This window comes from Trachemys scripta, chromosome 4 (genome assembly GCF_013100865.1).
Source record: "Trachemys scripta elegans isolate TJP31775 chromosome 4, CAS_Tse_1.0, whole genome shotgun sequence".
NCBI classification, from domain to species: Eukaryota; Metazoa; Chordata; order Testudines; family Emydidae; genus Trachemys; species Trachemys scripta.
In genome coordinates this window covers 4146280-4171715 of record NC_048301.1, presented here as the reverse complement: position 1 = coordinate 4171715, position 25436 = coordinate 4146280, and positions in this window count along the sequence as shown.

The following is a 25436-nucleotide window of genomic DNA, read 5'->3' as shown; positions in this document are numbered from 1 at the left end:
ATCGGGAGCTGTGGGGCTGCTGCTGTCAGACCCATTCAGGTGTTTTTTCCATAGTCTCTGTCCACAGTGGAGCATAAGAAATGGAGCGTAAGCAGGTTACAGCTGCTACTAAGTGTACAACCGCGTTAGATCGTGTACACCCTGCTATAGATAGCAGCACAGAGCGGCTACCTGCCTAGCACCCCTACAGGCCTGGGTTCTAGAGCTGTGTGGCCTCACACATCTGTATATACAGCACCCCATGATATTCATAACGGATGTGTCACCAGCTTTTGTAGAAAACCTTTCCTGATGCACTTTTGTAGTACAGTAATAGTGTATACAATCAGCTGATTCAATTGGTTATACTTTGGGGTTCAGACTTCCTCTTCTTCCCCTACTGCGTCTACACACTGATTGGCACAGGAGCCTATTAGGGTGTACAAACAAAGAGCAGGTGAAAGTCCCCAATGTGCTTTACACCAAAGGCCACACAGTCCACTGACATTGACCCAGGTGAAGACAAGCCATGGGTACTACAAATCTATAGTCTTCTAACCCAACATTCATCACATGGTCTTTACCAATATTTGCCAGCTTTTTCAAAGCCTTACTGCCAGGCCCAGAATGTCCTGAACCCGATCCTAGAGAAGCAAGTCTTGGAGTTTAGTTGTGCCTGGCAGAGCAACTCTGTACATCTTCCAGTTGTCTTTTAGGGACCAGCTGGGACTTGGGTAGTTTCTCATAAACCTTATTGACACCAGCCTTGCGATGATGGCACAGACTGATTCTTAGTGATCTTCTCATAAGTCTGAGAAACATCCTGTAGATGAGATATGCCTTTATGTGCAAAAACAACTGCAGGCTAAAGAATACATCACCCCTAGAAAGAACACAATTGTTCCCAGAAACACCATCTTCTTGGTTTTTTTTTAAACCAGATAGAAATAGGAGGTCAAGTATGGGCCTGAGACTTCTTGTTTTCTGGGACATGAGGATGTCCTAGAATAAGTATTCCAAAAAGCAAATTTTGTAACCTCACTGAGCATATGTTTGAATTCAGTAAGTGTAACCAGGGATAGAAGGCAGGGGATGGCAAAAGCACTACCTAAAGGGTTGTCAATGGCTCAACACTTGAGCTATAGAATTTATAATTAGTTACATGCTGAAAGCATTAACCCAGATTAAGGAAACCACCACATCACCCCAGTGACACCTCCTGAAATTGTCTTACTTTCTGGAAGCACCGTGTTTCATAGATTCATAGATTCCCAGGCCAGGAGAGACCATTGTGATCATCTAGTCTGACCTCCTGAATATCACAGGCCACAGGACTTCCCCAGAATAATTCCTAGAGCAGAGCTTTAAGAAAAATATCCAGTCATGATTTAAAAATTGCCAGTTATGGAGAATCCACCATGACCCTTGGTAAATTGTTCCACTGCTTAGTTACCCTCACTGTTAAAAATTCACGCCTTCTTTCCAGTCTGAATTTGTCTAGCTTTAACTTCCAGTCATTGGATTGCGTTATATCTTTCTCTGCTAGATTTAATAGCCCATTCTTAAATATTTGTTCCCCATGTAGGTATTTATAGAGTGTAATCAAGTCACCCCTTCTCTTTGTTAAACTAATTAGATAGAGCTCCTTAAATCTATCACTAGGAGGCATGTTTTCTAATCATTTAAGCAGTTTTATCTAGTTTCAGCTTTGAACCTAGCTTCCATCAAAGTCAGACTACCACGGAGAGAAATGGGAGGGTAGCTGTCTAGGAACATTTTACCTGTTGGAGAAAGAGTCCATCTAACTATGAGCCCAGTGGTGCAAAGCATAACTTGTGAATAGCCTCACTGAAGCCAGTAGGGCTACCCACTTAAGTAAGGGTGTGCAAGATCAGGCCCCATGTCTCATAATCCTTCAGTAAACTCAGGGCAGTAGATATTCCAAGCAAGAGAGTTCTTCACTAATATTTCTCTAAATTAATGTGTTTGATTTCAGCATTTGGAAAAAGCACGAAGTATGTTCTTGGGTAAATGTTTTAACTTGGTATTGCTGCTTTATGGAGTTTAAGTGTTATTCGAGAGTTAAATGAATGCTTCCGTTTTATCTAAGTGTTTATGGAAAATAAACTCTCACTGAATGGCTTTTTTCAAACTGTCAGATTTGGGTCTGAGTGAGAGAAGTGTAAGGACTTGACAAGGAAGCGCGGTCTGTATCACGTTAGAATTCTCTCTTTCCTTTTCGGATTTCCCGTCAGCACACTTTGGAAAGAGCAGAAATCATAGTGCTACACGCAGCCTTTAATCATAATGCTGCTGATAAAGTTACCTGTGCAGTGAAGGCTACTTGGTCAGCTCACATTGTTCCTCTTGACACAAACTAAAAAGAAGACTGCAGGGATGCTATACAATGACAAATCTCTGCTCCCTGATTAGCTGTGCACTGACTCTGTTTAGTGACTTTCATGGATTTCACTAGCTACGCGGAGATCAATTTTCAAACCTGTGAGCCTAGGTGAGGGCACCCATTTCCCTGTTTAATTATTCGATGTGAAACGTAGACACCTGCAATGGCAATTTTGGGCTTCCAAGTTTGAAAATTGGGCCCCTTTTTACAAAATCCCTGCATTCTGACTCCGAAAGCCATGATCAATAGGACCACCTTACCTCATCTCGCATGGTGTCAAGTAGCAGGGGGTAGCCGTGTTAGTCTGTATCTACAAAAACAACAAGGAGTCTGGTGGCACCTTAAAGACTAACAGATTTATTTGGGCATAAGCTTTCGTGGGTAAAAACCTCACTTCTTCGGATGCATAGAGTGAAAGTTACAGATGCAGGCATTATATACTGACCCATGGAGAGCAGGGAGTTACTTCGCAAATGGAGAACCGGTGTTGACAGGGCCAATTCAATCAGGGTGGATGTGGTTCACTCCCAATAATAGATGAGGAGGTGTCAATTCCAGGAGAGGCAAAGCTGCTTCTGTAATGAGCCAGCCACTCCCAGTCCCTATTCAAGCCCAGATTAATGGTGTTGAATTTGCAAATGAATTTTAGTTCTGCTGTTTCTCTTTGAAGTCTGTTTCTGAAGGTTTTTTGTTCAATGATAGTGACTTTTAAATCTGTAATAGAATAACCAGGGAGATTGAAGTGTTCACCTACTGGCTTATGTATGTTACCATTCCTGATGTCCGATTTGTGTTCATTTATTCTTTTGCAGAGGGACTGTCCGGTTTGGCCAATGTACATGGCAGAGGGGCATTGCTGGCACATGATGGCATATATCACATTAGTGGATGTGCAGGTGAATGAGCCCTTGATGGTGTGGCTGATGTGGTTGGGTCCTCTGATGGTGTCGCCAGAGTAGATATGGGGACAGAGTAGGCAACAAGGTTTGCTACAGGGATTGGTTCCTGGGTTGGTTTTTCTGTGGTGTGGTGTGTAGTCGCTGGTGAGTATTTGCTTCAGGTTGGGGGGTTGTCTGTAAGCGAGGACTGGCCTGCCTCCCAAGGTCAAGCATTCGTAAAACTACAATACCCAGCTGGGGAAGTGAGGAAACAGATTGACAGAGCAAGACGGGTACCCAGAAATCACCTACTACAGGACAGGCCCAACAAGGACAATAACAGAACACCACTGGCCATCACATACAGCCCCCAGCTAAAACCTCTCCAGTGCATTATCCACGATCTACAACCTATCCTGGAAAATGATCCCTCACTCTCACAGACCTTGGGAGGCAGGCCAGTCCTCGCTTACAGACAACCCCCCAACCTGAAGCAAATACTCACCAGCAAGTGGGCAACTGAGGACTCACCAGTGCAATAGCAAAGACAGGTGCTCTAGTGTAGACTAGAGCCATGCGAATAACCAATGTTTTGGCTCAGTGGCCGAACCCAACAGAAATCCGTCTGGGTTGACCCGATTTGAAAATCTTTCAGTGAACCAAAAAAAGTGAAACACATTTTGTTTCAGGTTGAACCAGACGTTTTTCCCCACCTGAAATGAAACAGTTCAGTTCAATGTAACCTTAGATAATTGAATTCAAAACCTAAACACAGTGTCTTTTAGAATTTAAAAAAAACAACCACCACCCTGAAACATTTCATTTTGAAAATGTCAAAATAAAACGTTTCAGGTTTTTTCAGTCTTTTTTGGCAGGAGGTGGGAGGTTTCCAACCAGAATAATTCAGTCAATTCACAACATGTTTTGACCTGTGTCTGCATTTTTCAGTGAAAACAAGTTTTGTCCAAAAAATTACAGCCAGTTCCAGAGTAGACACAGCATCGGGGCTTTTCCACCACCGGGCCCTCTAGACTGGGGCTGAGCAGGGGTAGACAACAAGGTGGTAAAAATCCCAATGGCCACCCACTACTCCCCTACACTAGCACTACCACCGTTGCTGCCCTCACTGGAGGTGCAAAGGTCTTAGCAATGGTGGGAAATCTTGGGTGGGCGAAGCGGGAAAGGCGAGAGTACCCCCACCACTCTGGTATTGTAGTTGAGAGGTGGTAGCATTGACATGGGGTGTTGACCAGACTGGACTCATAGTCTCCTATACAATATGCTATGAATCTGTGTAATAAACTCATCGTGTTGGGCTCCGTCCCGAAGTAGTTACTCAGACACAGCTCCCATAGTCTCCAAAAGGGTAGGGCTAATTAAAGGCATCAGGACTAAAGCCCCAATGCAGTAAAGCACTCAAGTAAGTGCTTAAATCCCACTGAAGTCAATTGAGCATAAGTGCTTTGCTGAAACAGGGCCTGGGCCCAAAATCTTTCCATTAACACGCGCGGAGGTTGCTTTGCACTGGGTCTGCTTTCATCCTGCCCAGCTTGGCCAGAAGCAGTGCGTCAGGCACAGCACGGTTTCTACAGCGCCAAAGAGAAAGAAATGAAAGAAATGGCACGCACTGGGAAAAGATGGCTTCTATTAATCATGGTAACTACCCTGAGCTGACATTTGCCAGCAGATAACACTGTGCAGCTTTATAACAAAAATGTTCTATTACCTCCAGCCCCCACACTTTGACAGTAAACACCACTGCAAGAATCATTTAGCAATACACCTATCCCGGCACCGAAATAAACACTGTATGATTGAAGAGTTCAGCCTCAGCCAAGTAGCAGGATGAGCTTGGCCTCCACCTGCGTCTCGTCCATGACCCTTCCCCTCCCAGATAAGGAGATCAGTGTCAGAGCTGGCTACATGCAGGCCCAGCAGATAAGAAATTGACAAATGCAGATTGTTTTCTCTCTGACAGACTCATTAGTTGCCAGTGAGTTAGAAGCACAGTGAGGAGCGGGTTTTCTAGCTGAAGTGTGTTGTGAGTGATGGAGATGCTACAAGAAGACTGATGCATTTGAACTAAGGTTCCATGCAGAGCAGTAAAACCACAAAAAGCCACCACACAGATAAAATCTGACAGCTACATGCATTCCATGGAGTTCCTCTCTAAAAGATCCTTGAAATCACCCACTTCCCCCCAACCCCCTATTGCATCTAGGTTTGACATACCCATTGATAACGACATCTGTGGTGGTAAGTCCTCTGTCACTGCAAACATTCACACCTGGAAATCCCAACCAATGACAGCTCTGGACAAGTGTCACATGCTGTGCAAATCACACAAGCCTTTAACTTGTTTAATTCTTTCCCCTTGACCAGTAGTTCTCAAACTATTGTACTGGTGACCCCTTTCACATAGGAAGCCTCTGAATGCAACCCCCCTTATAAGTTAAAAATGCTTGTTTATATATTTAACACCATTATAAATGCTGGAAGCAAGTGGGGTTTGGGATGGAGACTGACAGCTCGTGACCTCCTATGTAATAACCCTGAGGGGTCCCAATCACCAGTTTGAGAACCCCCCACCCTTGACAGAGGAGAAAAGGGAAATTGTGAGAGCACTAGATGGCCACAATGAAATGCTAATTGTTTTGGATAGACAGACATCCTCCTTAACGAGTCATGGTGGAAAATATGCTGTCAACTTCTGGATTTTTGGCCATAATCATCATGCAAACTGAATCATAGTAGGTATATTTTCCACTCAGATTGAGGTGTATTTGTTGAGGTTTTCAACAAATTGTTTTCTTCATTGAAAAAGGTATCTTTTGGGGCCCAAAACATATCATCAAATTCAGGTTTTTAAAAAAATGTCAAGAGTCTACGTATTTCGTTTCAAATTTTGTTTCCAAACATTTCATTTTGAAGCAGCTTAAATGGTTTATTTCAACTTTTCTATGTGAAATGATATTTCGATGTCAAATTTTGCCAATTTTTTAAAAGCCCACAAAAATGGTGAACACACCCCAAAAATGACTGAAATGAAACAGAGGAGGTCATTTAGAGTCCGCTGAAAGTGTTTTCATCAACTCAAAATGGATGTGAGTGAAAAAAATTCATTTCAAGTCAACGCAAAACATTTTGATCTATTCAAATTGAAACTGAGATTTCAATTAGTTGAAAAAACTGAAAAAGTTTACTTTCAGTTTAAGTTGAACTGGAATTTTTTTTTGTTTGGTCCCTTGTCTAAAAAAAACAAAACAAAAAAATGACCCATCAAACCAACATTATTATCTCAGCTTTAGTTATAGCCACAGTTCTTCCTCCCATTAATGGAAGCTCTGCACCTACCTTAAAATGCACAGAAAATGTATCACAGACCAAATACAAAGATCACTTTAAAGAACAAAGGATCCGTTTGAAGTTAAGGAACAATTTATGTACTAACAGGCCATCTACTATATCCCTTCTCCAGTGAGGCTGTATGTTCATGTCCCAATTTTAACCCGAAGAGTGTATCTACTTACAAACCTATTGATTTTCCCCATTGTTCTTTGCAGCTTTACAGGCACGCTTTCAGCATGAGGGGTCAGACATATTTCTGCCAATATCCCGTTGACCATCTGCCATGCTCTTGTGATTAAACTTCAGCCCAGTATTGTTACCCTTTTATTGTTCAAATTAACTGGTTGGATTTGGGAGCAAAACATGTTGTGCAAAGCGAGAGAATGGAACTGTGTTAATAGTCCCCACTTCTGATGCAGATTTGAATTGCCAGCAACTAGAATAATAAATAGCTGCGAGTGTGGCAGATAGCAATTAAATCTCTGGCAGTCAAAACATCTGAGGAAAAGAGATACTTACCTTGTAGATAAATGTTTCTTATCAGATGCATTTCAGATGGTCCAGAGTTTGGCAGTCGTGGAGAGCTTCGTCTCCAGGCACAGCAGAGACCTACAGGAAAGTGGGGATTTTGGTATCTGTGCTGCTACTGAGCTTACAAGTGTGAGGGGTGTTCACCCCACACATGCCATGACAGGGTTAATATTGGCCTGAGTGGCCAATTAACATGTCTGCTCAGATCTGGAGGGGGGGGCCAGGACTAATTAGTAGTAAAGCCCAGGTGGGGAGAGCAGGGCTTGTTTCCATAAAGAGCTGGGTGAGCCCAGCTGAAAGAAGGAGAGACCTCCAGAGCTGAGAACTGGTCTGAAAGGCACCTGAGAGGGAGAGCTGAGCAGACAGGATTCTCCCGAGAGAGCTGGAAATCTGACTGAGGCAGGAACCCTGACAAGCTGCAGCTCTGACCGAGAGGAGGAGCACGCTAGCCCCTGGACAGTGGGGTGTTTGGAGGTGTGGGGAAAAGACTACAGCAGCCAAGATGTACCTGTGAGAAAGAGGTGGCCTGCTCAGCACAGTGGGGCTGAAGGTTTGATCGTTTTGTTGCACTTTGATAAAAGATTCTGAAGCCCAAGAAGAACGTGGACTCTAACGTGGTCTGGCCGGAGGGCCAGGACCCTCCGGCGGCTGGAGGAGAGTGGGGGAAACTGAGGCAAAAGTTGCTGCAGCTCCACAACCGACCAGGCGGGGGGGTGTTGGGATGGCAAATTTGTACAAGTCAAGATGGCTTTGTTTTGGGAAGAACTTTGACAGTAGCCAGAAGGCCATCATGAGTCCCAGGACATTTCAAGAATTATTTGTGTAGGCATAAAACTGAGGATTTTCCCTGGGAAGAGAGCAAGGGGGAGAGAAGGGGTTATAAGAGTCTCCCGACTTGGCTTGTGCATCTTTAATAAACCAGGCACTACACATCACTGTTCTTTGCTCCCTTAGAAGGATAATAGCTTTGTCTCTCTTAACAAAGGGGAGCTGTCCAGCTCTTAGAGAAGACACTGCGGCTGGATGTCTGTCTTTTAATCAACAGTTCTGATGATTACAGTCTCTTCAGTACATTCTCCCCCAATTGCAGTTGAAAACTCCTAGCGACACTTGGCAAAAATCACAATAATTAATATTTAAATTTCTTTCTAACATGACGGAAAATAAACATGTATATAGAGCATTGCAGCAATATAGACGTGATAACGCTGCATTGCAGAGTCTGCTACTGGACTGGGAGGTGCTAAGTACAGATTTATGGCCAAGGACGAGGTATTCTCCTTGAAGCTCTTTGTACCTGTCACTTAGTGGGAGAAAGTGGAGATTCCCTGGGAGTTCCTTTCATTGGTCTGAACATTTCAGTTGATAAAACAAGCAACTAAGTATATGTCTACACCACAACAGCAGAGCTACCTCCCTGCAGCTGTTCCACTGTATTGCAGATGCTTCCTTTATTGACGGAAACAATAGTTATTTCCGCCAATTTAGGCAATCCACCTCTCCAAGAGGTGGTTGCTAGGTCAACAGAAGAATTCTTCTGTCAACCAAGCTGCATCTACAGTGGGGGTTAGTTCGACCTAACTATGGTGCTCATGATGCAACATTTTACAGCCCTGAATGATGTAACTCGGTCAATCTAATATTTAGGTGTAGACCAGGCCTTAAAATGAGGATGAGAAATGCTGCTCTCCAAGCATCATGTATCTGTCAAAATCTACTAACATTGACAAGAGGGAAAGGTTGGCTTGTAATAACCTTAAGTTATAATTTTATTAATAACCATTTGGCATCAATTCAGAGGTTTATCCCCCATAAGCCTATCACCAATAAGCTAGGACTGGATTTCCAACTCAGCGTACCCAACACACTCCTAATGACTGACCACTTCCAAGACCCCTATGCTTTGTATAGATCTGCAGCAAAACGTGTCATTTTTATGAGTGACCAACATGTCTAAGCAAGCACCTTATTTGTACCTTGATAACCCTTTGTTGAATTTACCACTGTTAAACACCTCGGAAAACACATGCATAAAAATAACCTATAGACATAAATGCTGTTCAGTACAAGTGCTTTTAGGTGTGACTATTTTATACGTAGATAATTGTTCCCAAAGCCTTGCCGATCACATTCATCTGGCTTCTGTAGTGGTTTTCCTGTGACCTTCTGGAACTTTCCACAGCAAGGCAAGGTCCAATACTCACACCTATCCTTACATCTTTGATTCCTTTACATCAGTGTTTAGGAGATTGTTATTCATATGGATGGGAGATCTCTTGCCAATAGAGAGGTTGTTTTATGTAAGGATGGCAAGTCAGTATGGTGCCAAACACCTTTGCGGATACTAGTCTGCTGAAGTGATCCATAAATACTTTAGCAATCCTCACGGCTTAGCCATTAGTCAACTCATCAAAATGACTAAGCCGAAAGGACATCATGGAAGCACATTGATAGGCCTTTTCTTACGTGGGAATCATGAATTCAGTTCTCAAAAATGGCAGCTCGTTGCCAGTGGTGGTAAACAAGGAGAAGTTAAACAGCCAGAGTTCTGAGCTTTTCCTGTGATGTTCTACTGACTCAAGCGTGCAGCATTCATAGAGGGTGAAATTCCCCCTTGAGGCGGAAGGCCAAAGCCTGTTTTCACTGCCAACACTTAAGGAAGGGGCTTTGTAGGATACAAACACTACACAGTGAAGCTCCTACATCCCACATAGGGAGCCCTGGATGCACAGGATCCAAATAGGCCACATGGAGGGTAGGTTAAGATAGGCTGGGGGCCAGGCCATGGAATCTGATTGCATGGCTCCAATGACCCCGTGCTCCCACCCTAGGAGCTCAGAGGGGCACTGGCGGCTATTTAAGCCCATGGACTGGCATAGTGGCTGCACTGAAAACACCCCGCCTCCCCTCCTCCCCCACCTGGCTGAGGGTTTTCAGGAGTGAGGGGTGAATTCCCCTTTCCCAACCCTGATGGGAGCGCCTCCTTTTTCAAGCTTTGTGGAGGGAAGGCATGGGGAGAGGGAACGGAGAGAAATTTCTTTCCTAGTAATCTATGGGATATTGTCTAGGAGATTATGTACCATTATCCTGCTGCATTTCAGATGGGTGTTTAACTGAACGTGAATGGGCTGCCATCAATAATATCTGATGGTTTGTTTATTGGCCTATCCCAGTTATCAAAATCTGTTCATTAATATTCCCTAGTGGTAACCAAAACATCCACAGAGCTCATCATCTTCACTGTGTTCCCTGCAACACATTAATCTTTCTGCTTCCCATTGATTTTTTTTGAAATGTTACTGGCTCATGGAAAATTACTGCGCTCTTTAAACGGGCTGGTTTAAAAAGCTCAATCCTTTACCGGTTCATCTTCATTCCGCTCCACTTCATTCCTTCGTGTGAGGTGCTGATACACCCAGCAAAGTCACCTTAGCCATAGCTCAAGCAGTGTGCAATGAATTTCTACCCAACTAACGCTAACTAGCCCAACTCAGTCTGAGGAGAGACAGAGGCAAAGTCTACACTTGGAGCTAGGGGTCAGAATCCCAGCTCATCTAGATGCATTTGCATTGGCTCTCCTCTGAGCTAGCACACTGATAGTTTTAGTGTAGCCATGGTAGCATGGGCAGCAGTGGGACACACTAACCACCCCAAGTATGTAGCCATGGGGATCTCACCAATGCCCATGTACCGCGGTGCTGGCTACACTACTATGTTTAGAGTGCTAGCTCAGAGGAGAGCTAATGCGAGCCGGGAATCGCACTAGCTTGCAGTGTAGTTGTAGCTCCAGAATGCTGTGTACAGATGGCCAATTGCTAGGGAAGGGAGACTGGTTTTTACCCCACCACTGACAAGGAGCGTGTCCACCATATAAAAGCCCCATGCTTGATAGCACTGACCTGAATAAATATATGCAAACCTTCCACCAGGTGCTGTCAGCAGCAACAAGGGCCGGGTTCAAAATCTAGGGGTTCCTCTTAACGTTGCAGAACAGGGCCAGATCAAGCCCCCACCCAGAAACCTGGGAAAAAACACCAACCCTGGGCATCTCTAAGAGGCAATACTGCCCCCACTCGCATGCACTAGGTCTGTGCAGAACACAAATAAACATTTACTAAGAAAAGAAAACACAGCATTCACTAGGGAAAATGCCGCAACAAGGACTTGCAAGTACACAAACAGTAAGTAAAACACTCACCCCCACAGGATTTTGGGCAGCATCCTTTGCCTCAGTTTCCCACCTTATGGTGTGAAAGTCCAATGGACGAACGTCCCTTCAACACGCCACTCTCCTTTTCCCTCTGCTGCACCCAACTCCTGGTTTGTTGAGTGAGGTCAGTGACGTCCCACAGTCCAGAGAGGAGTTCAGGTAAGTGTGTGTCCCGCCCCTGAAGGGAAGGGGTAGTTGAGTGTCACTGCAGCTGTGCCACTGTCTCTGCCGCGATCATTGCCTCCACTCACTGCTGCTGCCACCATCACTGGTGCCTCTAACTGTGATGCCATGTTCTGAGGTTCCACCACCTAGCCCAGTTCTTAGTAATTTCAGCTCTTTAGTGATTTCCCTGGGTAGCAGGGAACCTCTCTACAGCCATCTCATCTGCGTTCTCTTGTCACCTCTACAGATCTGGGGTCAGTCCCGTTAATTAGCTTATCAGTGATTACAGATCTAATAATTGCTGAGAAAGAACAAGAACTCTCAGTTGAGTCTAGTCTGCTCTATCTTTAAACATTAGTCTACACCACCAGGTAGGAATACCTTTTTCCCCTCCTCTGACTTTCACTTGGATTTGTGATCCCTACCCCCTCACTCAGCGCGTGAGGTTACAGTTAGGGTGACCCCCTCACTCAGGGCATATCAAGTACAGTTCTGCTGCTGTTTAATCATATAATCAAGATAACAGCATTTCATTACCACTGTGTCCAAGACTAAAGTGAATTTTAACCCCACACAGTCCAAATTGATCACTACGGCAAAGCAGGTGTGTCTGTTCATCTTCTAGGCAAAGTAAGGGTGTCTATGCAAATACAGTTTGTGCCTGAGGTTTTTCCCCCAGTTTATCAATAAAGGGCAGGAGAGAGCTCATTCAAACCCTACTTAGCCAGACGTTTAAAAAGACTCTCTCTCTCTCTGGTGCGCACACACACACAGATCCTCAGTTTATGGATACTGGTGAGCTTCAAGTGATTTCCAGAGTTATGCCATCTTACATGAGCTAAGGATCCAGTCAACTGATTTCACTTACATGTGTCATCAGACGTCACCGGTGTGGTGCTCTGCTCTGTTCAAGGTTGATATCAGTCGGCTGCATGCATGTTCCCTCTGTGTGCTGCTCCGGCTCTGCACAGATCGCTGACACAGCAGACCCCGAGAGAACCCTCAATGACCACAGACTCTGATAAGGTATGAAGGCCCTTGGCCAGGTTTATTGTCAAGCAAAGCACAGTAATAGTTTCCCGTAGACTCTACAGGACATACTACGAATATGCATCCCCTGACAATGGACACAGGTCAGTCAGTGGCGGGACTCTCCACTGCCCCCTAGGCTGGACAAAGACGTCCACTCAGGGATGCATTCTTATACACAGGTACAAATAGGTTACACATCACTCCTGACGTATTGAGGTACAACCCCTCTATGTGTGAGGTTGCTGCCTCTCTCCTGGTATATGTTGGATCAAACAAACAAGTCTATCCATCATATTATCCTTTTGACCCTGTCTTTAGGATTGGTCAGCCTGTTCCTCATTATGTCTGTGGAATGTGTTTGTACCAGAATGTTCTGTTGCCATCCTGGCACATGTTCAGCCTATTAGTACTTGATACGTGCAATTAGCAGCCTTCTTCTTGCCAACTTCTGTGAGCAGGGCCTGCCTCTGGCTCACAGCTTAACTTAGGTTTATGTTAGCAAAGTTCTTGGCCATTACTTTAGTTCAGGCCTCAGGCCTCATACTGGGCCTCTGATACCAAGGGTTTATGTTTCAGGGCCTCATCTTACTCCAACATGTACACAATTCACTGCTGCATAGCTTTCTCAAGTTTTTCTATTGCCCCACTAGTGTAGTGCCTGAGCCCTTCACACTCTTTAAGGTATTCATCCTCACAATACCACTGTGTAGAAGGGCAGTAGCATTACCCCTGTTTTTCAGCTGGAGAGCTGCGACAATGGCTACAGAGCAAAGAAAACCCACAGCTGGCCCATACCAGCTGACTTGGACTCGCAGGGCTGGGGCTACGAGGCCATTTCATTGCAGTGTAGACTTCCAGGCTCAGGCTGGAGTCCAAACTCTGGGAGTCACCCACCCCAGCATTAGTGGGGTGAGGAAATACAAATAAGAAAAAGGGGATGAAGCCCCTCCTGAACATGTATCAAACAGAGTGGCATCAGCACACCGCATTCAGAGAGTTGTATCCCAGCCTGCGCGCCTTGGGAGATGCAACTCTTGGGTGATGCCAGGATGATGACTACAGGTGAGGATGAGGAGGCTGACTGACACTTCAGGTTGTTCTGCAAGAGATGGTGTGACTAAATGGATGCTCAGACACACGGCCAGTGTTCTCAGAGAATCATTGAATATTAGGATTGGAAGAGACCTTAGGAGTTCTCTCTCTCCCTACCATACTGAGCTGGAGTGTTTGTAACTTTGCGAACCGTTACAACTATTACAAACACAGAAGGATTTTCCTAAGTTTGAGTGCTGCTACCATGCACTGCTGGGTTCTCAACTGAAAAGTAATTTTAATAATACTTGGCCTCGTCTTGGGACAAGAACCTACCAAATCTCAGCATGTTAATGGGGAATTCTTACGTAACCAATAGAGTGAATGCACAATCAATAGAGCAGAGGCCACCTTGTTCTTGCTACAGATGGGAATACATGAGTCAAACACTTACCATCTTGTGCTTGTTGGGGTCATGGGGGATATTCTTGAGTATTAGCTATGTATAGCTGCTCCCACCCACCTGTATGCCACCATTCATAGAGCCCTGTGCAGATGCAAAAGTTGTATCCACATCCGATCCACGGATATCAGATGTGGATATCTGCAGATATAAAGCAAATATCCAGAGATTTGCAGGGCTCTAACCATTCATATATGGCATTGCGCACACTGACAAATGTGTGTTATTTACCAATTTTCTGCATCTCATGGCACTCGCATACTCACATGCAATATTTGATAAGTGTTTTGAATTGCCTTTTGCCTTCATAGTCAAGTACAACTCGTATTAAGGAAGTTGTTAGCACAACTGAACATGTCAAGGCTGAGTTGAGGGTTTTGGAAGGACAATCTCATTTTCCACATGTTGACCTGGTTGATGTGTTGGAAAATATTAACTCTAGGGAATATAAATAGCATGGCAACATTCATATAGAATGAAGTCCTTGCCATCTGAAAGCAAAAAGGATCCATTTGTGCATTGCCCCAAACTGAAACAGAAATGGTGAAACTGCTACTCGTCCCCAAACGCATTATATAACATACAAATTCATCCCCACCAAATTAGCTGTGACACTCTAGCTTTCTAGTCCCCAAACGTGTTAGGCTGTTTATAACATACAAATTCATCCCCACCAAATTAACTGTGACGCTCTAGCTTTCTCCCTACACATTGGGAAGTGCTGCACTATCGTACCTCACAGTAACTATGGGAGTTTTAATGGAGACCACTGTATGCACAAAGAAATACATATCAGTTTACAATGTTAGATGTGACTGTTCCTTGATTCTCTGCTTGATAGCAAGGGATGATTAATTTTGCAACATAAAAGGCTTAAAATTACTGCTTCTGTTCCAAACAACCCCTGGTTTGACATGCACATTGTTCATTAATTGTACTAGATGGATGTCAGTGTTGTTAACATAAACTATATATCCATGTTAATAAGGCACATGCAGCAGTTAAAATAGATGTAGACTTCAGAGTGCAGTCTACATCTTTTTCCACTGCAGCATTTTAAATTCCAGAAAGTTTACTCACACTCTGGGTTCAAGATGCTATTGAATCAATTAATTTATTGTACCTAGATTGCACTTTAGTCTGACATCAGGCCATTATAAACTGTATTTTCTACCATGTACAATCTGTTAAAAATTAGAAATGAAAAATTGTATTCACAGATTTTTGTTTAGGGAGCATTATGCTTAAGGGTATTAGCAAAATAATTATTCTGCATATAGGAACAGACAGATAGGTTTAGATTCTAACTATTTTTTGTAATGTTTGGGGATTTTTTTTAAAACCAGAAACTTTTAGAGACGAGCAGAACTTTCAGTCATAAATAAAGTGTAGAGAAAATATTTGCAACAATCAAGAACCATAATATAATATATGATTAACACTGGGTCTTGGGTGTCTGCACTCCAAAAATCCCAGCCTAAAAAAGTGTGTAATGATTTGATTAGCAAATGAAGCCTTTTCATCTGCTCATATAATGCTCGGGAGCAGATCTCAATTCCATCAGCTTTATTCTTTATTCAAATTTATTGAACACGTTTAGTGGAAGGGATTTGGATTTATTTTTATATTTTTACTCTATGAATGGTTTGCAAAGAATTGCAAACATCAGGTACACAATACAGGATATTCAGAGCATAAGCTGTGTTGTTTACTTGTGAATAATCACATACATCATGTTTTATAGTTTCTGTGCCTGACTGGATAACAACAACCTAACCAATAAGAGAGCCAGAAACTGCCACTATGGCTTTGAAATGCTCCAGTAAAAGGTAACAATTCAGGTGGCACTAACCAATACCAATATGAACTGGCCGTGAATAAGTTAAGGCTGGATATTATAAGGTGGTTTCTAACCATCAGAGGTGTCCCACTAGGTTTTTTGCCTCACTACTCCTAACTAGCTTGAAGATAGAGTTTGATAAATTTATGAATTGGATCATATACCAGAGTGGCTTATGATCACAGGGGTCGGGATTCAAAGACCCAGGAAGTTCCTTCCAGTTCTGTGCCCTATGTCTCTAATACAGATGACCATGGATTAAAAAAATAATAAAAAAAGTTGTATACCATTTCCATTGGAATAATTAGACTACTGTTAGATTTGACTGACAATTTAACTTTCTCACCACGATCACACAAAGCAATTGTGTGTGCACAAGCTAGTTGTGAGAGATGTGTTCAAATTCTTGTACGTCTCATTTCATTACCGATATGCCAGGATTCTGGTGAGGAACTTGGGCAATTTTTCCTATGCTGTGTAAAGCAAATATCCCATCCCCTATCAAAATGTACCATTGTAGTGCGATTACTGGAGAACGCAAGAATAAAATGTATTGTCCTCGCATCCTCCAGTGGGAGTGTGTTAGCTTAAATTTACTGGTAGCAAGCATTCATGCCAGTAAAGCTCTTGAATCACTTGGATATATGTGACAAGCAGGGCTGAAGCAACTTCAGGCTTAAATTTGAATGGGTACTCACTGAAACATTTTACACAGCAACTGAAAACGGGGGAGGAGAGGCAATTTTCAGGGTTTTTTTATTATTATTATTACTTTGACAAAAAACAAAAACATTTCAAAGAAAACTTTCAGTTTCATTGATATTTTTATGGGGGGCAAGTAATTTTGGGTCCATCTCCACTATTTGCCCAGTTCTTCTAAACAAACTGGAATGTACAAGGAAATTAATAGATAACGCTAAGCGAGTTCACCAGCCAATGATATTTTTTTCTATTACAGGGTTAGGTTATACTCATTTCTGTCATGGGTTTTGTGATGTGTATTAATATTTCCAAGGACTAATAGGATAAAGATACAAATTTTGTACTCCAAAGTCATTAGAGTATAAAGCCAAATGGGAACCTAGATGTCCAACCTAGAGTTTAAATCTTTGATTTCATCTTCTTTAGTTGGCACTAGCATCCAACCACCACAAAGGTAGCAGTCTCTGTTCAGGCATCATGTAATGCAATGTACAAAATCTATATGCTAATATTTTCCGTGTTGGATAGCGAAGGCCAGAGTTCTTGCCCCAGTTTTTATGAAACTGTGTTACATTTTAAATCAGGGCAAGAACACAAAATCCATGGTTTCCAGCTAGTGCCCTGTCAATTTACCCTCCTTTTTAAAGCAATTATATTTTGGAAATTGCACTAATTCGAGTGCTAATTATTTCCTCTTTCCTGATAGATTTGGAAATATGTATCCAACAATTAAGTTTATCTAGCAGAAGTGTCCATCTTTTGTTTATTCTTGTTCATCTACCTGGGCATTTCACCTGACATTATAAACTCTAGCATGCTCATCTTAACAATTTTTCCTAGTGGGTTAGTGCAACATCAGCAGCCTACCTCTGTCTACCAGTGTTACTCACACCAGAAGATTTCATGCAGTCCAACCCCACCATGGACTCAAGACATCCTTTCCCTTCTAGAGTCTATTTCTTCCAACAGTATAATGGGTAAGGACACATGTCTGGCTGATATAAATGGGGACAACTTCATTGATGCCAGGGGAGTTGTGCCCACTTATGCCAATGTTGAATCTAGCCCGTGGTCTCTTTCCTTGTGCCATGAAAGTGGCTTGTTCCAATATATTTGAAGCTTGGCTCTAATTCTAAACAACTAAAGACCGGTCTGCAGGGAGAGGAAATACAGGTGCAGTTACCCTAAAACCATGACAATTACTTATTATTTGTACTGATAGCTCCTAAATCCCCTAGTCATGGTCCCACTTTGCGAGGTGCTGTATATATCTAACAATAGATGGCCCCAGCCCTGAAGAGAGATACAGATAGACAAGGGATGTACAAGATTGCCATGAAATGATACTGGTCCCCATGATAAGCAGCTGTCACACAAGAAATGTGAATAAAACCAGGCCATTCTTTTACACATAAATAAGGCCACTTTCTCCCAATCTGGATATTGTCCCTGAAGAATTGTACGGAGAAGTCTTCACTGACATCAGGCAACAGCCCAATTGCAGAAAAGTAATGTGACATTATAACTCAGGCTAAGATTTTGTCATGGATATTTTTAATAAAAGTCACGGACAGGACACAAGCAATAAAGAAAAATTCATGGAAGACCGTGACCTGTCCCTGACTTTTACTAAAAATATCCATGACAAAACGGGGAGCTGCAGAGTCTCCACATGCCTGTGGCGGCTGGGCAGCTGCGGGGCGCCCTGGCTCAGAGCTCTGGGGGCCCCCACTGCCCATGGGGGCTCAGCACTCCAGAGTCTCCCAGCTGCCCTCAGCTCAGAGTTGTGGGGTCCCCCCGCTGCCCACAGAAGATGGGAGATGCAGGGGAGGGCCCATCGCCCATGGCAGCAGGGAACTGCAGAGTTCCCCCGACACCTGTGGTGGCCAGGAGCTGCGGGGTCCTAGTCCCCCACTGCCCAAGTCAGTTCAGAACTCCCGGGGGGGGCCCCACCTGGTGGGGGTTACCTCGCAGCTCCCAGCCACCATGGGCTGACGTCCTGGAGGTCTCTGGAAGTCACGGATTCCATGACTTCTCTGACCTCCGTGACAAAATCGTAGCCTTAACTATAACTAACCTACACAGTGAAAACATTTTCAACAGCACCTGAAGTCACAGTAGCAGTGAAGTGACATCTCCCATGGGAAAGGGGATGCAGCGAAGTAGCCGAGTAAAGCTGTCCAGAAATACTGTCACCACGGTGGGAGTTCTGGACCATCCAGGAGACTGGTGACAGGGGACACCCACATTTGACAGAACAAGTAGTCTCCGCTACCGCCTGCAGCAACTTTGCAGACAGTAATTGGCTGTCGCGGTCAAGTTTTTTCCCTAAAACAAAATTGTTCTTGCTTTTCTGGTTAGCAGTTGTTCCCAGAGCGAAAACAGAGTAGTGCTTATCATCAGACATACTACTCTGTGTAGCGGGAAGGTTCGGCTGCTGGTATGGAATCATTTCATACACAGCTTTACAATAGAAAGTGCCACTGCACTATGGAAGGTGTGACAAAGTTCCTCCTCTATCTTGGTGGGTCCTGCGCTTATTGGCGGATTTTCTTGCCTCAGAGATTCACCATGTGGGTTGGGGAATAGCCCAGAGACCTTCCCCTCTGGAAGAACCCACAGTCCAGGTCAATTGGGAGGTTTGGGGGGAACCCCGGCCCGCCCTCTACACCGGGTTCCAGCCCAGGGCCCTGTGGACTGCAGCTGTCTATAGTGCCTCCTGTAACAGCTGCATGACAGCTACAACTCCCTGGGCTACTTCCCCATGACCTCCTTCAAACACCTTCTTTATTCTCACCACAGGACCTTCCTCCTGGTGTCTGATAACGCTTGTGCTCCTCAGTCCTCCAGCAGCACACCCTCTGACTCTCAGCTCCTTGCGCCTCTTGCTCCCAGTTCCTCACACTCACACCACAAACTGAAGTGAGCTCCTTTTAAAACCCAAGTGCCCTGATTAGCCTGCCTTAATTGATTCTAGCAGCTTCTTCTTAATTGGCTCCAGGTGTTCTAATTAGCCTGCCTGCCTTAACTGGTCCTAGCAGGTTCCTGATTACTCTAGTGCAGCCCCTGCTCTGGTCACTCAGGGAACAGAAAACTACTCATCCAGTGATCAAGATATTTGCCCTCTACCAGACTCCTGTACCCCACTGGTCTGGGTCTGTCACATAGTGTAATATCAAATACCAGCATGCTGCAATACCAGATCTGAAGATGAGCTCTGTGTACACTCGAAAGCTTGTCTCTCTCACCAACTGCCGTGTGTCCAGTAAAAGATATCACCTCCTCCACCTTGTCTGGCTAATCTCCTGGGACTGACATGGCTACAACAATACAACATGCTGCAGTAATATTATCGGCTAACCCTTGCATAGGCAACCATTTCAACATAGGTGCTGAGTTTTCTTTTTGCCTGGGGGGGTGCTCCACCCCGACTCTGCCACAAGACACCTCCTACTCCCCGAGGCCACCCCCTTGCTCCGCCTCTTCCCACCCTGCTCCTCCCCCTCCTCCGAGGCGCCCTGCCCTCGCTCCGCCTCTTCCTTCCCCGCTCTGCCTCCTCCCCCAAGGCCCTGCCTGCCTGCAGCTCACTGCTCTCCACCCTCACTGGCCCCCAAACAGCTGATCGGCAGCAGGCCCCCGAACAGCTGTAGCTGGTGGGTTCTGAGCAGACACTATTTTTTTCCAGCCCTGGAGCACCCACAGAGTCGGCACCTCTGCATTACAATAGCCTTCCCAGTACAGGAAATAGAGTGGAACCGATCTCAGACACAGAGTAATAGGAAAGGGGCGTTTTGGATTCAGTACTGTTCTCTGTGAGACTGAAGACTTCCATCAAAGATCAATGTTGTCCCAGGGCTATATTTGCCATAGAGCCAGAAGACAGGCAACAGCCTGGAGGCACACAGCAGGGCTACAATGCTGATGGGGGAAGAGCTGGCTAGCTTTGAGGTTTCTGTCACTCGTCCCTTCTCTTCCCGCCAGGATAATCCCGCTCACTTGCAGGCTTTCATTAGCGCTGTGGACTGTCATCAGTTGTTTTGCGTTTAAGAAATTACGGGCTTGCTCTTTTGCTCTTTGAGCCTATTCATCTGCCAGTTTTGGAGCCCCACCCTCCACAGTGCCACGGCAACCGGACTTTTTTCCTTTCTGCTTGTCTGTATTTTGTCTCCCTTACCAGCAAAGTGGACAATGGTCCCAGGAATGGCCCCATTACAAGAACCCCACAGCACAGCTGGTCCCTGATGCACAAGCTCAGCATCGAGGCCAGGGACTGAATGGACATGGAGAGTAAAATTATTGATGTGCCAGTAGCACCTAGAGGCCCCCCACCCCCTCCAAAGCCAGTCCCACAGTGCTAGGAGCTTTCCAAGCACAGAGTGAGGGCAGTCCATGCCCCAAAGAGCCTACCACCTTCATAGACCGTGGGGAGAGGAGAAGCAGATGCACAGAGAAGTAACTTGCCCAAGGAGGTAGAGCAGATGAGCAGCAGAGCCAGAAATGGAACACAGGACTTGCTCTCCTTTCTTTCAGAGTCCACTCTGTATCCCCTCCAGATTATGTCTGAAGCATATTGTCATGCAAGCAGCACGCATGTCTGCTGTCCATAGTATACTTATTCTGCAGTCTACAAAACACATACAATGAGGGCAGCAGCAGTGTATGGCCCCTTCATACCACTACACCTCCGCCCTGCTCAGAAAGATTTCCATGCTGTCAATCCAGAACCTTTCACGAGCATTATATCCCCTCTACGACTGAAGGGAAAGGAAAGAATTAAATCCAGAATTTTAATATTCTGATTATAGGAAGGGTAATAGAGACGGGACTAGTCGGTGGTAGAGAACTGGGAATGAGAACTCACAGCCGCTACCTTCTGGAAGAGCCAAGAACAGGCCCTCTGGCTATCAAAGCACCAGCCTGCCCACACAAGACAGTTTGGCTGCTAGCCTGCAGCCCTGTCTGCCTGGCTGGAGTTTTGGTTTTCATTTTTCTGCTGGGTAAATGGAAGTGACTAGGTGATGAGTGAGAGTCTGGTGTTTTGCTGCACACACCATTTATCATCATGGACCCGTTGGTAAATGCCTTCCTCGTGTGCTAGAAGTTTGGGTAAAGATCCTTCTGGATGGTCATCATTTGTGACAGTACGTCATATTAATAATTAGAGCACCTACAGCTTTTGTTTGCATGGGTATTTTTTATTATGGTTTTCTCAATCCAAATAAATAATGAAATAAAAATAATGAATTCATTTGATTTTTACCCTGTGTAAAGTCAGGTCAACAAGTATTTCTGCTCTCATGGAGAAGGCAGTTGTGAAGAGAGATGCATAGTGGTGGTAGAAAGAAAGAAATTCTGCGGGATTTGATCCTCTACTTAGCGTACGGCTGCCAAACATCTGTCTCTTCTGTGAACAGAAAACAGGAAAGTTGTGGAATCTCTTTCACTGGAGGTTTTCAAAAGGAGGCTGAATACCCATCTGTCTTTGCCCCAACAAATCCCGCATCTTGGCAGGGCGTTAGACTAGATGACCCCTGCAGTCCCTTCTAACCCTATGAGTCTATGACTCAAGTCCCACTAACAAAACCAGTCTCTCTCGCTGACTGGGTTTGGTTCACATAAGCCTTGTCTAGACTATTCTATACAGGCTCAGGTTCTTATTTTGCCATCATAACCGGAGTATCTGAGGACCTTCCAGGAGTGCATTAAACAACATGACTAATATCTGCCATGTGTGGTTTGTTCTTTATTGTATCCTTTCCCTGGCAGAAGAGGAGAAGTATGTTTGTAGTGGAGTGTTTTGTTTTGTTTTGTGTGTGTTATGTACATATAAGTTATAGAGCAGCAAGTATGTATATTTATAGTAGCAAAGGCGAGGATGAAGAAACATGCCTTGCTCTTGGAGAGGAAGGTGATGAGGTTGGTGATGGCCCTGTGTTTCTGTGGGAGTTCATTCCACGGCTTTGGACTAGTCCCCAAGAAGTCCCCATCTCCTGCACCATTGAGCTTTACCCTTGAGGTGGATAACTCCATTGTGCCAGGAGGAGCATGGTTGATAACTCTGCTCTCTGAGTCGATCTGATAGTTGCTCAGGCCAGTGAGAGCCTTTAAGATAATTACCGAGACCTTTCTCTTCACTCACCATTCCATGGGAAGTCAGGGTAGCGAGCGGAGGACAGGCTTGATGTGCAGCCGGTAGCGTGTGCTGCTGAGGAGGTGTGTTGCAGCGTTCTGTACTAGCTGGAGTTTCCTAGGTGCTGATGGCTTCATGCCCAGGTACACCGGACCGCTGCAGTCCAGCTGAGAGGTGACACAGAGGTGAATAACCCAGGCCAGATGATTTGCCGCCAGGTTGAGACAGAGGCACTTAGCCAGCCAAAGATGGTAGAAAGTGTTACCCAGGGCTGCTGCAACATGAAAACTCAGCATCAGTGAGGAATCCTGGATCTCCTGAAATAACAGGCTGACTGGAGCAGTTCTGGGCATGAACCTTCAACCAAAGGAGACTGCATTGCAGCTGCGAACGACTCCAAGTACTTTCCTCTGTAAGCCAGCATATCATCCATCTTGCTTGGGTTCAGCTTCAACTGGTTGTTCTTCACACGTGAGTTGATCTCATCCAAGCACTGAGCCATAGTTGTGACAGCGGTATTGTCAGACAAGATGGAAGATTGGTATTGGGCACCAAGACATTCTTAGGAAAAGCAGACCCACTCTTGCCTATTCAGCCGCACTGGCCCTACCAATCTTGGGAGTCACACCGTCAGTGGGAATGATGAGAGCATGACAATTGCAGGTTTGAGCCCAAAATAGCACCTTCTGCCTAGTGATGCTGGTATCTGAAAGCACGTACCATGTCTCCATTCTAGATGTTCTATGCCAAATTACTCTCTGTATGAAAGACTCCACGCTCCTTTAAGTCAGACACATTTTATCTGCTACACTGTGACTAGCAAAAGGTCTGTAAAGGCCCTCTAATTACATGTATTAATATACAAATTGTTTGTACACTTAAACTCAGATTTAATGGCAGTTTATTAGACCACTTTCCTCTATGCACCTCCCCTTGCGGTTACAAGCTGATTCTAATTAACCACGGCAAGACGACAATGTTATTTCTCTGCAACGTTCAATGTCAGTTTTTGGACTCTCCTTATCAACTGACATTTCCCCGCCCCCATTCTAATATTGTACTTTCTTCTTGAATTATGAAATGATGATACATTCTCACTCTGCAGAAATTATTATTAGGTTTATCTCATGAAGAGTGCAGTCAGTCCCTGGGTAGTAATGCACTATGGGCTCAACTGATTAACATTTTGCAATCTGACATTAAAAAAGAAAAAGCAAAGCACAGCAGATAGCATTCCTAGGTGGCTAACTTCAATCTCAGCGAAGCAGATGTAATACCCAAATGGCATTTAAACCGGCGCTAAAGACACCTACATGCAGAACCTATTGCAATAGCAGGCAAGTTCCAGGGGAGCTAAGCCTGTCAACATTAAACCTAGTCATTTATTCCTCTCTCCGTCTCTCTCTGTCTCTCTCTCTCTCTCTCTCTCACACACACACACACAGTGTGAAAGTTACACACACACACACACACACACACACACAGTGTGAAAGTTACAATTCCAGACATGGGGTGGCAAAAACTAAAACAAGAGGGGGGAAAATGTTAGAAATGTGACCCTGTTGTAATGCTTACTAGGTTCATAATCCACAGCATACGTGGCGGGTGACCCAATACTGAGCGCCTACAGACAGATACCAGAGGGACCCAATCTCTTTCTGACTCTTCGGCATTGCTTGTCTCATTCATCAGGCAGATTAGGTCTCATTGAATGGAAAACTACGTGCTGTCCACTGGAAGATTGGTATTGGGCACCAAGACATTTTTAGGAAAAGCAGACCCACTCTTGCCTATTCAGCCGCACTGGCCCTATCAATCTAGGGAGTCACACCGTCAGTGAACTCCCGCCAACGTCACTGGGGAGTTGTGCTAAGCAATGATCAGTAACAAGATATTGCCCCAAATAATTAATAGCAAGCGACTCCACTGGGACTTTAGTCTCAGCCCTGAATAAGGGACTAACCATAGCTGCACTGCCCCCACCCTGGGAAGGAACAGCTCCCCAGAGGGCAAGTTACTCTTGCCCAGGGGTAGGCAACCTATGGCACGCATGCTGAAGGCAGCACACGAGCTGATTTTCAGTGGCACTCACACTGCCCGGGTCCTGGCCACCGGTCCGGGGGGCTCTGCATTTTAATTTAATTTTAAATGAAGCTTCTTAAACATTTTAAAAACCTTATTTACTTTACATACAACAATAGTTTAGTTACATATTATAGACTTACAGAAAGATACCTTCTAAAAATGTTAAAATGTATGACTGGCACGCAAAACCTTAAATGAGAGTGAATAAATGAAGACTCGGCACACCACTTCTGAAAGGTTGCCGACTCCTGTCTAGCCCTGAAAAGGTACCAGCTCCATACACTGGCTGGTATTTGGGGGCAGAGGCAAGTACCTCCTCCAGTGCTCCCCGGGGCACTGTCCAGAATGCTGGGACTACGTGCCAATCACATCCCAAGATCGGAGTATACACCACGCAAGAGGTGGGGGCGAGGGCTGAATTCCTTCTTACAACTTTGCACAGCTGTGTAAGACAAGGGCACAACCTAACGATAAATAAATAAACCTACTAAAGTTTCCTTTGCCGCATCCCTGCATAAAATAAAAATGGTAGAGCAGGTCAGGGATTTTCTATTGAAGTTCTTTTTCCAGTGGAAAATGCAGTTTCAGCTAAATCAAAATTTTCTCATTAGCTGCTAATCTAAAAATCTAAAGGCAA